This window comes from Bombina bombina, chromosome 3 (assembly GCF_027579735.1).
Source record: "Bombina bombina isolate aBomBom1 chromosome 3, aBomBom1.pri, whole genome shotgun sequence".
NCBI lineage: Eukaryota > Metazoa > Chordata > Amphibia > Anura > Bombinatoridae > Bombina > Bombina bombina.
Window position 1 is genome coordinate 462888885 of NC_069501.1, and position 18042 is coordinate 462906926.

The window sequence follows — 18042 nt, forward strand, 5'->3', positions numbered from 1 at the left end:
CATGCATTCATGAGACACAAATCCGGATAGACTCCTCAAAATAACGGAAGTGGTGGGTTAGGTTTGGTCATTGACAAACAATTACAGCAAACAAGCTGTTAAACTGATCTAATTAAGTTAAGATTTTGCTGATATTTTAACCCAGGGCTCGATGAATTTGTTCAAAATCTAGGAGCCACCCTATACAAGCACACAAATGCACACATACACACACATGTACACACATGCACGCACACACACAAGGAAAGTGGTGGGTTAGGTTTCTCTTTTAAAAAACAATTGCAGCAAACAAGCTGTTAATCTGCTCTAATAACTTTCAGATTTTGCCGACATGTAAACCAAGGCTCGATAAATTTGTTCAAAATCAAGGAGCCAACCCACAAATTTAGACGCTAGAAAGTATAAGCCATCGCTACACACACGCATGGAGACACGCACACATACACTCATGCACACACCTGCATGCACACACACACACATATATATTTTTAACATTATGATATAACATCTATATAATAGTATATATATTTCACAGTCGTGATAGGCCTAGAAAGGATTTAGCCCCACTAAGCTAAATTTTAGGTGCAGCTGGTGGCGGATGGTGGGGTAAATAGGGGCTGTCTTCTGATTCCAATCCAGGGTACCAGGGCCTAATTTTAAGGTGCCAGTGGCTCCCTGGCACTTGGGTTTGTTAAACCCTGTTAACCTAATAGAAGACTACAGCAAATACTGTACTTACAGGGTGTTTACTGACCCTTTAAAATGCAAGCTCTTTGTAATATAAATAGTTATGCTGTAACATTTGTACTTTTAGTAATATAGTAAGTAATATAAAAAAATATTAATCACAGGCATCTGAGTTAGTAAATCTCTGATAGAGCCCATCATTACTATAAAGCAGAGAACTTGAGATGCTCTAAAGTTTCTAATGTCTAACAATCCTAGGCCTTACCTTGATAAAAAGGGATGGAATACCTCAAAATAAATCAATATATGGATTCTCTTTGACCTCCAGAGCTACAAGGTCATTCCCACTATATATATATATATATATATATATATATATATATATATATATATATGTGTGTGTGTGTGTGTGTGTGTGTGTGTGTGTGTGTGTGTGTTAAATCAAAGTAAAGATAAAAAGAAACCAATTTTGTTAAAAAACAGCAAACAACATACTTACGCCTAGATATAGAGTTTTGCGGCCAAAGGGGTGCTTTTTTCTGGCCGCACCTTTTAAATACCGCTGGTATTTAGAGTTCACAGAATGGCTGCGTTAGGCTCCAAAAAAGGAGCGTATAGCATATTTACCGCAACTTCAACTCTCGATACCAGCAGTGCTTACGGACGCGGCCAGCTTCAAAAACGTGCTTGTGCACGATTCCCCCATAGAAAACAATGGGGCTGTTTGAGCTGAAAAAAAAACTAACACCTGCAAAAAAGCCGCGTTCAGCTCCTAACGCAGCCCCATTGTTTCCTATGGGGAAACACTTCCTACGTCTGTACCTAACACTCTAACATGTACCCCGAGTCTAAACACCCCTAACCTTACACTTATTAACCCCTAATCTGCCGCCCCCGCTATCGCTGACCCCTGCATATTATTTTTAACCCCTAATCTGCCGCTCCGTACACCCCCGCCACCTACATTATCCCTATGTACCCCTAATCTGCTGCCCTAACATCGCCGACCCCTATATTATATTTATTAACCCCTAATCTGCCGCCCCCAACGTCGCCTCCACCTAACTACACTTATTAACCTCTAATCTGCCGACCGGACCTGAGCGCTACTATAATAAATGTATTAACCCCTAATCCGCCTCACTCCCGCCTCAATAACCCTATAATAAATAGTATTAACCCCTAATCTGCCCTCCCTAACATTGCTGACACCTAACTTCAAGTATTAACCCCTAATCTGCCGACAGGAGCTCACCGCTACTCTAATAAATTTATTAACCCCTAAAGCTAAGTCTAACTTTAACCCTAACACCCCCCTAAATTAAATATAATTTAAATCTAACGAAATAAATTAACTCTTATTAAAAAAATTATTCCTATTTAAAGCTAAATACTTACCTGTAAAATAAACCCTAATATAGCTACAATATAAATTATAATTATATTGTAGCTATTTTAGGATTAATATTTATTTTACAGGCAACTTTGTAATTATTTTAACCAGGTACAATAGCTATTAAATAGTTAAGAACTATTTAATAGTTACCTAGTTAAAATAATTACAAAATTACCTGTAAAATAAATCCTAACCTAAGTTACAATTAAACCTAACACTACACTATCAATAAATTAATTAAATAAAATACCTACAATTATCTACAATTAAACCTAACACTACACTATCAATAAATAAATTAAATACAATTCCTACAAATAAATTGCATTAAATAAACTAACTAAAGTACAAAAAATAAAAAAGAACTAAGTTACAAAAAATAAAAAAATATTTACAAACATTAGAAAAATATTACAACAATTTTAAACTAATTACACCTACTCTAAGCCCCCTAATAAAATAACAAAGACCCCCAAAATAAAAAAATGCCCTACCCTATTCTAAATTACAAAAGTTCAAAGCTCTTTTACCTTACCAGCCCTTAAAAAGGCCCTTTGCGGGGCATGCCCCAAAGAATTCAGCTCTTTTGCCTGTAAAAAAAACCAACATTACAACCCACCACCCACATACCCCTAATCTAACCCAAACCCCCCTTAAATAAACCTAACACTAAGCCCCTGAAGATCTTTCTACCTTGTCTTCACCTCACCGGGTTCACCGATCGGTCCAGAAGAGGTTCCGAAGTCTTGATCCAAGCCCAAGCGGGGGGCTGAAGAGTGACGTCCATCCTCGGGCTGAAGTCTGGATCCAAGCGGTGGCTGAAGAAATCCATCATCGGGCTGAAGTCTTGATCCAAGCGGGCGCTGAAGTTCTATGAAGCAGCATCTTCGATCTTCTTTCTTCCGGAGCCATCATCTTCCAGCCGACGCGGAACATCCTCTTCTACCGACATCATCCAAGATGGCGTCCGTCGAATTCCGATTGGCTGATAGGATTCTATCAGCCAATCGGAATTAAGGTAGGAAAATTCTGATTGGCTGATGGAATCAGCCAATCAGATTCAAGTTCAATCCGATTGGCTGATCCAATCAGCCAATCAGATTGAGCTCGCATTCTATTGGCTGTTCCGATCAGCCAATAGAATGCAAGCTCAATCTGATTGGCTGATCGATGTTGGGGGGGGTATTGTATGTTTTTTTTTACAGGCAAAAGAGCTGAATTCTTTGGGGCATGCCCCGCAAAGGGCCCTTTTCAGGGCTGGTAAGGTAAAAGAGCTTTGAACTTTTGTAATTTAGAATAGGGTAGGGCATTTTTTTATTTTGGGGGTCTTTGTTATTTTATTAGGGGGCTTAGAGTAGGTGTAATTAGTTTAAAATTGTTGTAATATTTTTCTAATGTTTGTAAATATTTTTTTATTTTTTGTAACTTAGTTCTTTTTTATTTTTTGTACTTTAGTTAGTTTATTTCATTGTATTTATTTGTAGATATTGTATTTAATTAATTTATTGATAGTGTAGTGTTAGGTTTAATTGTAGATAATTGTAGGTATTTTATTTAATTAATTTATTGATAGTGTAGTGTTAGGCTTAATTGTAACTTAGGTTAGGATTTATTTTACAGGTAATTTTGTAATTATTTTAACTATTTTAGCTATTAAATAGTTCTTAACTATTTAATAGCTATTGTACCTGGTTAAAATAATTACAAAGTTGCCTGTAAAATAAATATAAATCCTAAAATAGCTATAATATAATTATAATTTATATTGTAGCTATATTAGGGTTTATTTTACAGGTAAGTATTTAGCTTTAAATAGGAATAATTTATTTAATAAGAGTTAATTTATTTCGTTAGATTTAAATTATATTTAACTTAGGGGGGGTGTTAGTGTTAGGGTTAGACTTAGCTTTAGGGGTTAATCCATTTATTACAGTAGCGGCGAGATTCGGTAGGCAGATTAGGGGTTAATAATTGAAGTTAGGTGTCGGCGATGTTAGGGAGGGCAGATTAGGGGTTAATACTATTTATTATAGGGTTATTGAGGCGGGAGTGAGGCGGATTAGTGGTTAATAACTTTATTATAGTAGCGGTGCAGTCCGCTCGGCAGATTAGGGGTTAATAAGTGTAGGCAGGTGGAGGCGACGTTGAGGGGGGCAGATTAGGGGTTAATAAATATAATATAAGGGTCGGCGTGTTAGAGGCAGCAGATTAGGGGTACATAAGGATAACGTAGGTGGCGGCGCTTTGCGGTCGGCAGATTAGGGGTTAATTATTGTAGGTAGCTGGCGGCAACGTTGTGGGGGGCAGGTTAGGGGTTAATAAATATAATATAGGGGTCGGCGGTGTTAGGGGCAGCAGATTAGGGGTACATAAGTATAACGTAGGTGGCGGTCGAACAGATTAGGAATTAAAAAAATTGAATCGAGTGGCGGCGATGTGGGGGGACCTCGGTTTAGGGGTACATAGGTAGTTTATGGGTGTTAGTGTACTTTAGAGCACAGTAGTTAAGAGCTTTATAAACCGGCGTTAGCCCAGAAAGCTCTTAACTACTGACTTTTTTCTGCGGCTGGAGTTTTGTCGTTAGATTTCTAGCGCTCACTTCAGCCACGACTCTAAATACCGGCGTTAGAAAGATCCCATTGAAAAGATAGGATACGCAAATGACGTAAGGGGATCTGCGGTATGGAAAAGTCGCGGCTGGAAAGTGAGTGTTAGACCCTTTCCTGACTGACTCCAAATACCAGAGGGCGGTAAAAACCAGCGTTAGGAGCCTCTAACGCTGGTTTTCACGGCTATCGCCCAACTCTAAATCTAGGCCTAAATCTAGGCCTTATTTTCTTGCAAAAATTGTAGCCACAGCCTACAGCTTAACAAGTGAGCAGACATGCTGAGAACTTAAGTTGCATTCTGTCTATTCTGAGCATGGGCAGAAGCTGACTTCCTGTCTCTTTAGCTTTCACTGAATAGTAAAACAGCTCATGTTACTCTAGAATATTTAAGCAATCAAGCTAGATAAGCCTTCCTGTAGGGACTCCAGCCCCCTTGTAGGGTTGTGACAAGAAGTAACGGACCCTGCACAAATGAAGTTTTTTTTTTTAAAAAAAGTAAAATCCTTTTAAAATAATAAATAATATGTATTTGTCCAGGGGGTAGTGGCACCCCCCCCATGGCATTTGCGGGCTTTCTGACAGACAGGGGTAGTGTTCTTTAGTTACACCCTTGTCTCCCATAGTTGCTCAGGTAACTGCTGGACATGGGTTACCTGAGCAACGGAGGCGTTCCTGGCCCTTGCAGGGTTTAAAGCCCAGACATTGCTGAGTTATTCTGCTGGCTGGTTTGTGGAGACTTATTCCGTTTCCTCAAACTTGTATTCTGGATTTCCCTGGCTTATGACCTTTTGGCTTGTTTGACATTTTTTTTTACTATACGAGCAATCCAATTGTGGAATTCATTACCTAAGGAGTTAGTAAATGCCAATACAATAGATACATTTAAAAATGGTTTAGATACATTTCTGGTTAACAGAATTCAGCGATATGATTGCTGGTGGTAAATAGGTCACCTTTTTAATGGGATTATTTAAGGTCAAATGTAGCTTTTTTATTGTAAGTATATTAAGATTTGTATAGTTTGAACTTTATGTCTTTTTTCAACCTATGTACTATGTACACAGTACGATTTTGGTATATTTGATTTTTTGTTTTGTTTTTACTATAGGGCTAGGAACATGAAAACCCATTTGTTATTGAATTACTTTTGGGAAATTGAACTGTTGCATATTTGTGGAACCAAAAATGCATGTTTTTAATATTTAGGACGTAATGAATCCCAAACTGTTATTTACCATTTACAATGCAGGAAATTAAATAAAAACTGTAACATTGCAGTTAATATTGTGGCTTTTTACCATATTTAGGTATTTCTGCAAACTAAAATTGCTTGGTCTGCTGAATGATCTGTGTGTACCTCACAGAGAAAGCAGTCAAATTAATGTTTAAATACAATGTGGCCCATTTATCAAGCTCCGTTCAGAGCTTGATGCCCCTTGTTTCCGGCTAGCCTTCAGGCTAAAGACCGCTGCTCCATAACTTGTCCGCCTGCTCTGATTGACACCCCCTGCTAGCAGCCAACTGGTGCAATGATAAATGCCGACAGCATATGCTGTCGGCATTTATCGGTGTGCAGCGGACATGATACGCTACATCCTATCATGTCTGCTCGCACATTAATAAATATACCCCAATAGGTGCAAAAAGTAAATTTACGCTTACCTGATAAATTAATTTCTTCTATGGTACGACGAGTCCACGGATTCATCCTTTACTTGTGGGATATTATCCTCCTGCTAACAGGAAGTGGCAAAGAGCACCACAGCAGAGCTGTCTATATAGCTCCTCCCTTAGCTCCACCCCCCAGTCATTTGACTGAAGGTACAGGAAGAAAAAGGAGAAACTAAAAGGTGCAGAGGTGACTGAAGTTTAAAATATAAATATAATCTGTCTTAAAATGACAGGGCGGGCCGTGGACTCGTCGTACCATAGAAGAAATTAATTTATCAGGTAAGCATAAATTTACTTTTCTTCTATAAGGTACGACGAGTCCACTGATTCATCCTTTACTTGTGGGATACAATACCAAAGCTACAGGACACGGATGAACGGGAGGGACAAGACAGATGGTTAAACAGAAGGCACCACTGCTTGAAGAACTTTTCTCCCAAAAATAGCCTCCGAAGAAGCAAAAGTATCAAATTTGGAAAATTTGGAAAAGGTATGAAGCGAAGACCAAGTCGCAGCCTTACAAATCTGTTCAACAGAAGCATCATTTTTAAAAGTCCATGTTTAAGCCACCGCTCTAGTAGAGTGAGCTGTAATCCTTTCAGGAGGCTGCTGTCCAGCAGTCTCGTATGCCAAACGGATGATGCTTTTCTGTCAAAAAGAAAGAGAGGTAGCCGTAGCTTTTTGACCTCTACGTTTTCCAGAATAGACAACAAACAAAGAAGATGTTTGACGGAAATCCTTGGTTGCTTGCAAGTAAAACTTCAAAGCACGAACCACGTCTAAGTTGTGCAACAGACGCTCCTTCTTAGAGGAAGGATTAGGACACAGAGAAGGAACAACAATTTCCTGATTGATATTCCTATTAGTAACAACCTTAGGAAGGAATCCAGGTTTGGTACGCAAAACCACCTTATCAGCATGGAAAACAAGATAAGGCGAGACGCATTGCAACGCAGATAGTTCAGAAACTCTTCGAGCCGAAGAGATAGCAACTAAAAATAGAACTTTCCAAGATAGAAGCTTAATAGCTATGGAATGCATAGGTTCAAACGGAACCCCTTGAAGAACTTTAAGAACTAAATTCAAACTCCATGGCGGAGCAACAGGTTTAAACACAGGCTTGATTCTAACTAAAGCCTGACAGAACGACTGAACATCTGGAACATCTGCCAGACGCTTGTGCAGTAGAATTGATAAAGCAGATATCTATCCCTTTAAGGAACTAGCTGATAGCCCCTTCTCCAATCCTTCTTGGAGAAAGGACAAAATCCTAGGAATCCTGGTCTTACTCCATGAGTAGCCTTCGGATTCGCACCAATAAAGATATTTACGTCATATCTTATGATACATTTTCCTAGTGACAGGCTTTCGAGCCTGAATCAAGGTATCTATGACCGACTCAGAGAAACCCCACTTGGATAAAATCAAGCGTTCAATCTCCAAGCAGTCAGCCACAGAGAAACTAGATTTGGATGCTGGAAAGGACCTTGAATCAGAAGGTCCTGTCTCAGTGGCAGAGTCCATGGTGGAAGAGATTACATGTCCACCAGGTCTGCATAGCAAGTCCTGCGTGGCCACGCAGGTGCTATCAAAATCACCAAAGCTCTCTCCTGTTTGATTCTGGCAATCAAACGAGGAAGGAGAGGAAATGGTGGAAACACATAAGCCAGGTTGAATGACCAGGGTACTTCTAGACCCTATATCAGTACTGCCTGAGGATCCCTTGACCTGGACCCGTAGCAAGGAAGTTTGGCGTTCTGACGAGACGCCATCAGATCCAATTCTGGTGTGCCCCATTGCTGAATCAATTGTGCAAACACCTCCGGATGGAGTTCCCACTCCCCCGGATGAAAAGTCTGACGACTTAGAAAATCTGCTTCCCAGTTCTCCACTCCTGGGATATAGATTGCTGATAGATTGCAAGAGTGAGTCTCTGCCCATCAAATTATTTTGGTAACCTCTATCATCGCTAGAGAACTCTTTGTCCCCCCCTGATGATTGATATATGCTACAGTCGTGATATTGTCCGACTGGAATCTTATGAATCTGGCCGAAGCCAGCTGAGGCCACGCCTGAAGCGCGTTCTAGAATATTTATCGGGAGGAGAGCCTCCTCCTGAGTCCACAAACCCTGTGCTTTCAGGGAATTCCAGACTGCACCCCAGCCCAATAGGCTGGTGTCCGTCGTCACTATGACCCATGCTGGCCTGCGGAAACACATTCCCTGGGACAGATGATCCTGTGACAACCACCAAAGAAGAGAGTCTCTGGTCTCTTGATCCAGATTTATCTGAGGAGATAAATCTGCATAATCCCCATTCCACTGTTTGAGCATGCATAGTTGCAGTGGTCTGAGATGCAAGCGAGAAAACGGAACTATGTCCATTGCCACTACCATTAGTCCGATTACCTCCATACACTGAGCCACTGACGGCCGAGGAATGGAATGAAGAGCTCGGCAGGTGGTTAAAATCTTTGATTTCCTGACCTCCGTCAGAAAAATTTTCATGTCCACTGAATCTATCAGAGTTGCCAGGAATGGCACTCTTGTGAGAGGAATAAGTGAACTCTTTTTTACGTTCACCTTCCACCCGTGAGATATTAGAAAAGCCAAAACGATGTCCGTGTGAGATTTGGCTAGTTGGTAAGTCGACGCCTGAATTAAGATATCGTCCAGATAAGGCGCCACTGCTATGCCCCACGGCCTTAGAACCGCCAGAAGGGACCCTAGCACCTTTGTGAAAATTCTGGGAGCTGTGGCCAACCCGAAGGGAAGAGCCACAAACTGGTAATGCTTGTCCAGAAAGGTGAACCTGAGGAACTGGTGATGATCTGTGTGGATAGGGATATGTAGATACGCATCCTTTAAGTCCACGGTGGTCATATATTGACCCTCCTGGATCATTGGTAAAATAGTCCGAATGGTCTCCATCTTGAAGGATGGGACTCTGAGGAATTTGATTAGGATCTTGAGATCTAAAATTGGTCTGAAGTTTCCCTCTTTTTTGGGAACCACAAACAGATTGGAGTAGAACCCCTGCCCCTGTTCTGTTTTCGGAACTGGGCAGATCACTCCCATGGTATAGAGGTCTTCTAAACAGTGTAAGAACGCCTCTCTTTTTGTCTGGTTTACAGACAATTGAGAAAGATGGAATCTCCCCCTTGGAGGAGAATCTTTGAAATCTAGAAGATACCCCCCTGGGTTACGATTTCTAAAGCCCAGGAGTCCTGAACGTCTCTTGCCCAAACCTGAGCAAAGAGAGAAAGTCTGCCCCCTACTAGATCCGGTCTACCCCTTCATGCTGTCTTGGTGGCAGCAGCGGGCTTCTTGGCCTGTTTACATTTGTTCCAAGTCTGGTTAGGTCTCCAGACTGACTTGGATTGAGCAAAATTCCCCTCTTGCTTTGCAGCAGGGGAAGAGGTAGAGGGACCACCTTTGAAGTTTCGAAAGGAACGAAAATTATTTTGTTTGGTCCTCATCTTATTTGTCTGATCCTGAGGAAGGGCATGGCCTTTCCCTCCAGTGATGTCTGAAATTATCTCTTTCAGTTCAGGCCCGAATAGGGTCTTACCCTTGAAAGGGATGGCTAAAAGCTTAGATTTTGATGACACATCAGCAGACCAGGACTTAAGCCATAACGCTCTACGCACTAAAATGGCAAAACCTGAATTCTTTGCCGCTAATTTAGCCAGTTCTATACAGAATATCATCTAATGGGGTCTCAACCTGAAGATTCTCCTCCAGAGCCTCGAACCAAAAAGCAGCTGCAGTAGTTACGGGAACAATGCCCGCTATAGGTTGGAGAAGAAAACCCTGATGAACAAATATTTTCTTTAGGAGACCCTCTAATTTTTTATCCATAGGATCTTTGAAAGCACAACTGTCCTCAATAGGTATAGTGGTATGCTTAGCCAGGGTAGAAATAGCTCCCTCCACCTTAGGGATCGTCTGCCACGAGTCCTGCATGGTGTCTGATATGGGAAACATTTTCTTAAAAGTAGGAGGGGGAGCGAACGGAATACCTGGTCTATCCCACTCCTTAGTAACAATGTCCGAAGTCCTCTTAGGGACTGGAAAAACATCAGTGTAAGCAGGAACCTCTAGAAATCTGTCCATTTTACACAATTTCTCTGGAACTACAATAGGGTCACAATCATCCAGAGTCGCTAAAACCTCCCTGAGCAATAAGTGGAGGTGTTCTAGTTTAAATTTAAAAGCTGTCATATCTGAGTCTGTCTGAGGGGACATCTTTCCTGAAAGAATTAGATGCACTAGAAGTACTTGGCGTCGCTTGTGCGGGCGTTAATGGTTGTGATACTTGGGGAGAATTAGATGGCATAACCTGATTCCCTTTTGACTGAGAATCATCCTGCAACATACTTTTAGTAGCTAAAATATGTTCATTGCAATTTATTGACCTTTCAGTGCATGAGGGACACATTCTAAGTGGGGGTTAGACAATGGCTTCTAAACATATTGAACAATGACTTTCCTCAATGTCAGACATGTTGAACAGGCTAGTAATGACTACAAACAAGCATGAAAACACTTTATTTAGTGAAAAAACAACTGCCCTCAGGGATTGTAAATATGGGGTTAAAGCTTCGATTTGGCCCAAAACATCCACAAGGGCCCTCAGGAGTTGGAGCTTGCTGCTTGCTGAGTGAAAACAACTGCGCATCTGAGGCGCGCAAATAGGCCCCGCCCATCTCACTCGATGTCTCTACAGCCTCAAAGAACCGCACCAGAGCGGTTTTAAACTAGCCATGTGGGTTCTGAGACCCAAAAAATAAGCCAAGTGTACCCTCAATAAAGTTGCTCAAAACGTTATTGCCCACAAAACGTTAACAGCACTCCCAGTTCATAAAACGTTTGCCCACAAACGTTTGCTTTCTGAAATACACAGTCTCTCCAGAAAAAATTACTGAACATACCTCACTGCTATATAGCATGAAAACGTTCCTCACACTGAAGTTTCTTGTACACCTCAGCCTCTGTGGGAACAGCCGTGGATCTTAGTTACAAATGCTAAGATCATCATCCTCCAGGCAGAAGTCTTCATCCATCTGCTGCCTGAGAGTAAATAGTACACACCGGTACCATTTAAAATAACATACTCTTGCTTGAAGAAATTAAAAACTAATATTTTATCACCTCTTTCACTTTACCCTTCCTAGTACTTAGAGTAGGCAAAAAGAATGACTGGGGGGTGGAGCTAAGGGAGGAGCTATATAGACAGCTCTACAGCTCTGCTGTGATGCTCTTTGCCACTTCCTGTTAGCAGGAGGATAATATCCCACAAGTAAAGGATGAATCCGTGGACTCGTCGTACCTTATAGAAGAAATATATGTTTAACCCCTGCAAAGGAGTACACAGCCAGAGATTGGTAGATATGTAAATATGCTGCTTACTCACTGGTCTGTCCTTCTCAGGTGCGGTAATGCATTGTATCTGTATGTGCAACTTTAAAATAAATAATAATTAATAGTCTAGGTTATACCACGCAGCAATTTATAAAGGAGAAGAAATTAGTGAATAAATAGAGGCCCAGCACATTTACAACATTCTTAGAATTCAGCGCCTGCCCGTCTCAACAAGCCTCAGTAAATCTTGTCACATATGGTAGTAAAAATATAAAAAGTTCAGCTGATTGTTTAGCAGAAGAGAGATTATAATCAAACCAAAATATTTTGAAAACTAAATCTGAAACACCTCCAGGGCTTATGTTAAAGCGACAGTAAATATATATTTTTTCAACACTTTAAAAACAGTGCAGTAATGCCAAATTAATGCCTACCTGACACTTTTCTGAGCTCTTCTATTGGGTAGTTTTTCTCTCTGGCACCCATTCCTATGGCAGCACCAGCCCTTGCAGAGAGCCATTCCCCCCCCCCCCCTTCAAAAAAATAGGTGGTACAGCCAATCATGGGTGAGTGTTGCCTGCCCCATAGGCTAAACAGATTGAGGAAAGGGAGTTTTAGCTAGTGCTTTTGTAATATAAAACGTTTCATTGTTTGTAGCAAAAAGAGATGGATAAGGGAGAAACATGGGTTTCAACATGGCGGCGCCTATTACTTCACAGATACTAAAGTACTTTATGGAAACTAATCCTTTACACTCATATCTTCAAAATTGAAACGACTATTTAAAAAAAAAAAAAAAAACATATATGTACTATTCTCTGGCTTATGTTTGCTTTCAATACATCATTATAGCTACCATTTATTTATGTGTGATGTCACTATATGGGGTCTCAGTGCTGTGAGCCTTCCAGCAAGCAGTTCCTGATAGGAGATCAAATTATGTGCTGGACTAACTAACCATACCTTATGCTATGTACACATCTATAAGCAAAAATACTTTCACTGTTAGAGCGTATATACATATGGCACAAAAACCTGCACTCAAACACTGAGGGGTCCATTTATGAAGCAGCAGATGCTGATTCCGACCCACTCCACTTCAGTTCCGCCTGAAGCAGAAGTTAAGAAGCAACGGTCCTAAGACTCTGAGGTGGCAGACAGCAATCAGCCCAATCGAATACGATCGAGTTTATTGAGACCCCCTGCTAGCGGCGGATTGGGCGTGAATCTGCAGGGGGCGGTATTGCACCAGCAGTTCACAAGAACTGCTGGTGCAATGATAAATGCCAACAGCGTATGCTGTCAGCATTTATCGATGTGCGGCGGACATGAATCACTATAGCGGATCATGTCTGTCCGCACCATGATAAATTTACCCCTGAATCTGCACTCAAGACATATATTCTGTTGCCAATAACGCAATTTGCTTAATTTCTGATAAAAACATGTGGAGTTTGAATACAAGTGTGCACATGCTCTAAACTATGGTGACCAGATTTCCCAGCCCCAAATTCGGGACCCCTCCTAAAACATTGAGGAGGTGTAAAAAAACAAAACTTTGTATTGATTTATTACTAGCTGTGAGCAGAAATGACTATTTGTTAGTGTAAAGCAACAGCAGCAATACTATAAATGCACAGCATACACAGAGTAATGCAGCTAACAAGCTGACAGGCATTTCCAGCATACCACAGCAAACTGAATAGCCAGTCTAGCTGTTGACCTATGCAATAACTCTCTGTTGTGACATTACAGTCTGCATGAGACTGCTAGATGGTCTTATGTAGCATGAGATGGGCCACAAATGAGCGTGACTTATTTAGCTTGAAAAATCACTGTTCCTTATAAGGTCTGAGCTCATACACCTTAGAGCAGGGGTCAGCAACCTTGGGCCCCCAGATGTTTTGGAACTACATTTTCCATGATGCTGAGACACTCTTTAGGCTTTATGAGCATGCGTATCATGGGAAATGTAGTTCCAAAACATTTGAGGGCCCAAGGTTGCTGACCCCTGCCTTAGAGGGAATAGTGATTTCTTGTGTTAAATAAGTAGAGCTTGTTTTGTAGGGTTGCCATATTGCCACTTTAAGGGTAGACACTTATGAAAAATACATATGTCAGCGGCTGTTTAAAGTAATGTTTGAATAATGTTCCATTATAAGAACCCAGACAAATGTATTTTTTATATGTGTCCCCTTTTAAAGCGGCAATATGGCAACCCTATTGTTTTGGGCCAACTAGTGCTAAATAAGTAGCAAAACATTCTGCAAGGCAAATTCTGAACAATACGCAATCTGAAAAATTAGGGACAGATTTCTCAAATTTTTGACTGTCCCAGAAAAATCAGAACATCTGCTGAACTTATGTATACACAGTAAAAGCTATCTATGGATACCGTAGAAAATATTTATATTCAAATCTGAAATGTATTCATTTGCATTTCAGTTTTGAGTTTTATGTCCCCTTAAGGGTGCTCAAGGCCAACAATTGTTTTGTCAAAAAATGCATATGTCATCAAAAACATATTTGGGAAAGCAATGTCTGAATGTTATGAAAAGCTATGTAAAAATGCTACAAATGTGAATGTTAATTTTTAAAGCAGAGGAAAAAATGTGAGGAGAACCGTCTTTACAGGTTTTTCAGCAATGAGAATAAACTAGCCTTGTTTCATTGGCAACAACAGCACAATACATGCAGGTGACACCTTTTGATGATCATATTGTGAAGGTAAAAACATGTTGCATATTATGACTGCCATCTGTAAATTCCTTCAGTGTTAACTTGTTTATATTTTATTTATTTTATATACAGGTGGCCCTTGGTTTACGCCGGTTCAATTTGCGCCGTTTCAGAATAACAACCTTTTTTTCAGTCATGTGACTGCTATTGAAAAGCATTGAAAAGCAGTGCACTAATTAAAATAGCCAGTAGGTGGAGCTGCCCGCTTGTGTTGCAGCAAAGTTATGCAAGCTTAGCAGACTTAAATTAATCTGTGTACACAGAACAGACCTAAGCTATTGAGCAACAAGATCTAGCAGCCACCTCCCTATTATCGTCCTGCCCAGCTGCTTGAGGTGAGGGTGCCTAACTGCCTATTAATCACTCCAGATTGAAATGCATAGAATAGGTGCAGACCCAATATTATCTAACATGCTAACAATGCAGAGAACTGTTTGCAGAAAAATGCAAGTAAAAAAATGTTTTTGTTCATTAAACTTAGTTTGATGATACAGTTTGTTGTGTGATTATTTAATTTTATTTAATTAGGTTTATAATGCTGTTTAGCATTTAAAGTCTTCATTTCAAAGCTTTAAAAATAATGTATTAGGTGTTAATTATGTCAATTTTGAGAGGGACCTGGAACCTAACTCCCTCACTTCCCTTTGACTTACATTATAACTGGGTTTCAATTTACAACGGTTTCGATTTACAACCATTCCTTCTGGAACCTAACCCCGGCGTAAACTGAGGGCTACCTGTATATATATATATATATATATATATATATATATATTAAACATTTAGTTTCAGTAAATACATAAACAAGGCAAAATCCAAAACAATTACACACATTACATGTACCTGTTTTACAAAGATTAGTTACGTTAAAAAGAAGAACAAAGCTTGTAAATGAAAAAAGATGGTGGACTTCACCATGGCCGTATGCGTGAGTTTTTCTATTATGAATTGACAGTCATCCGATAGTTCCGACTTGGGAGCTCTGTCCTACTGTCCCTCCCACTGTGCTTCCTTCCCTATAGATGTCCCAGTTTCACAAAGTTAAACCAGGCTCCACCCATCCTTGTCCATGGACCATCCTGGAAATGCCCTCAAAGTGATGTATCTTCATGCTAGTCTCCCAATCCCCAATACTACCTGGAAAATGTTGGGACTTATGAATAACTGAGACTAGAGGGAGAATTTATCAATCTGCATTTGCAGCTTCTGTCACATGGTAATGCAGGCTCACATGAGCGAGCCTGAAAGCACAAATGTAAGAAGCAGTTCCTGCTTCTTATCCTCTCTGCCACTTCATAAGTGGTAGAGATAAATCACCACAAACTCACTCATTTGGGGTGAATAACAGGCCTTGCTCTTGTGCGATCGGTCGATCAAGAGCAGGATCAGGATTGCGCAAGAAACTTCTTGCGTAATTCTAAATATTGCCAAGAGATGCTGCTTTGCAAGAACGTTTGCATGCGGACAAGTTTTCTGCTTGAGAACCTGTCTGCCTCATAAATTTTCACCAACATGTAAGATTGAATTGAAGAATTAGCACCAACTTGCTAAGAATTCAAGGTATGTGAAGCATCAGCCTAGTTCTTCTAATGAAAAAAAGGTAGCAAAACACCAGTTTGATTGAGGAATTCTTACAAATTCTGTGTGCTGGTTTGGTTATTTGCTGCTGTAATGAACTCTTTGGTTGGTTAGTATGTAAAAGGTTAAGATTCTCCTCTACCAAGAACAGTAGACTATAAGGAAGTATGATCTCTCACCCCTATTCTAAGTGCTCTTTAAAGGTCAGGAAAACCTTTTGACCTTTCAGGAAATCTTATATGACACCATAAAAATATATTTGTCAAAAGAATTTTCGGAACTCCTGTCAACATATCTTGTACACTTTGCAAACTGGATCAAGTTGTTGAAGACTTGAAGAAAGATATCTATGACATTAGTTTGACTTGTTACTCAACACATTTTTGTTAAATGTATTTAAAATATTCATAAGCGCACTGATCACTTATAACCATAAAACTTATTTTAAAAAAGGTCAAATGGTTACTTTTCCATAGCAAGCCCTTCCTGCTATGTAATAACACTTTTAATTGAATGTTCTTGTGTAAATAAGGAGGAGCGAGGAGTCCATTTTTATGGTGCAGAAGATACTTTTTGTGATGATTCAATAAACTTGTTTGTAAAACTAATATGTTACTTATGTGGTTCACTTTGATGTCTGAGATATCATGTGCTGGGCCGAGGCCTGCTCTTTGGGCAGGGCAAGAGGGGACCCACAATGTCAGGGGTGAGGGTATGAGAAGTTGCAAAGTTGGGCTGCAACAACTAATCGGTAAGATTGATCACAAAAATAGTTGTCATCGAATCTAATTATTGATTAGGTGGTCTGTGATTAGTTGGTCAGCTGCTTGTCACCAGCTGCTTCACTCCGATTAACTCCTGCACATGGAATTGTGAAAAAAAGGTATTTATTATTTTTTTTCTATCTCATATATAATCTGCCGAATAATCAAATACCAACCACTAGTGATCAGCTGGAAAAGGTAAGTTAAGTTAGCCTCAATGAATTTCCAACATGATCCCACCTTTACTAATAGACCTATTTCTACTAGGTGTGGCATGCATGAGACATATATGAGACTTGAGTTAGTCTGCTGAGGGTTGCCATGTGTCGAGAATGACCCGGACAGTTCAGGTTTCCATTTGGGCGTCAGCTGAGTCAGGCTTGCTCGGACATGCAAATGAGTGTGAGTGTGTGTGAGAGAGAGGTGTGTGAGAGAAAGTCTGAGCATGGTTGAGAGAGAGTGTGTGTGTGTGAGATAGCGAATGTTTGGGAGTGTGAACATCTATGTGCGAGTTTGTTTATGTGCTATTATACTAAGGGCGCAAAACCCAGCGTTGCCAATTTTTTGTCTAATCGAATGATCACATATGTGGTGCAGCAAACAAGATACAAGTGTATATTTTACACGTCGGCCGCAGTTTTTACTCCCATAAACTAACACATATGCAGCGCAGAATGGAGATATTTTTCTTCATTTTCACCTTGCCACACATAGGCAGGTGCAGCAAGCCTTGCACTTAGTAAAAAAGCACTGTAACTCTCTGGAAGCCTTAACAAACACCTAACGCATGCGCAATATCAATCCTAATCCGCCATCCCCCCACATCGCAAACTACCTAATAAATGTATTAACCACTAAACCGCCATCCCCCCCACAATGTAAACTACCTAATAAATATATTAACCCCTAATCCACCAACCCCCACAACGCAAACATCTAATTAACCTATTAACACCTCAACAGCCAACCCCCCCACAACGCAAACACCTAATTAACCTATTAACACTTCAACAGCCAACCCCCTACAATGCAAAGTATCTAATAACCTATTACCCCTAAACCGCCATCCCCCTACAACGCAAAGTATTAAACTAAAAACTAAGCCCCCTAATCTAACACCCCCTAACTTAACCCCAATTAAAATATAATGAAATAAAATTAAAAAGATACTTACTACATTAAAAAAAAAAAGTTACAAAAAAATAAAAAAAATAATTTACAACAAACCCTAACA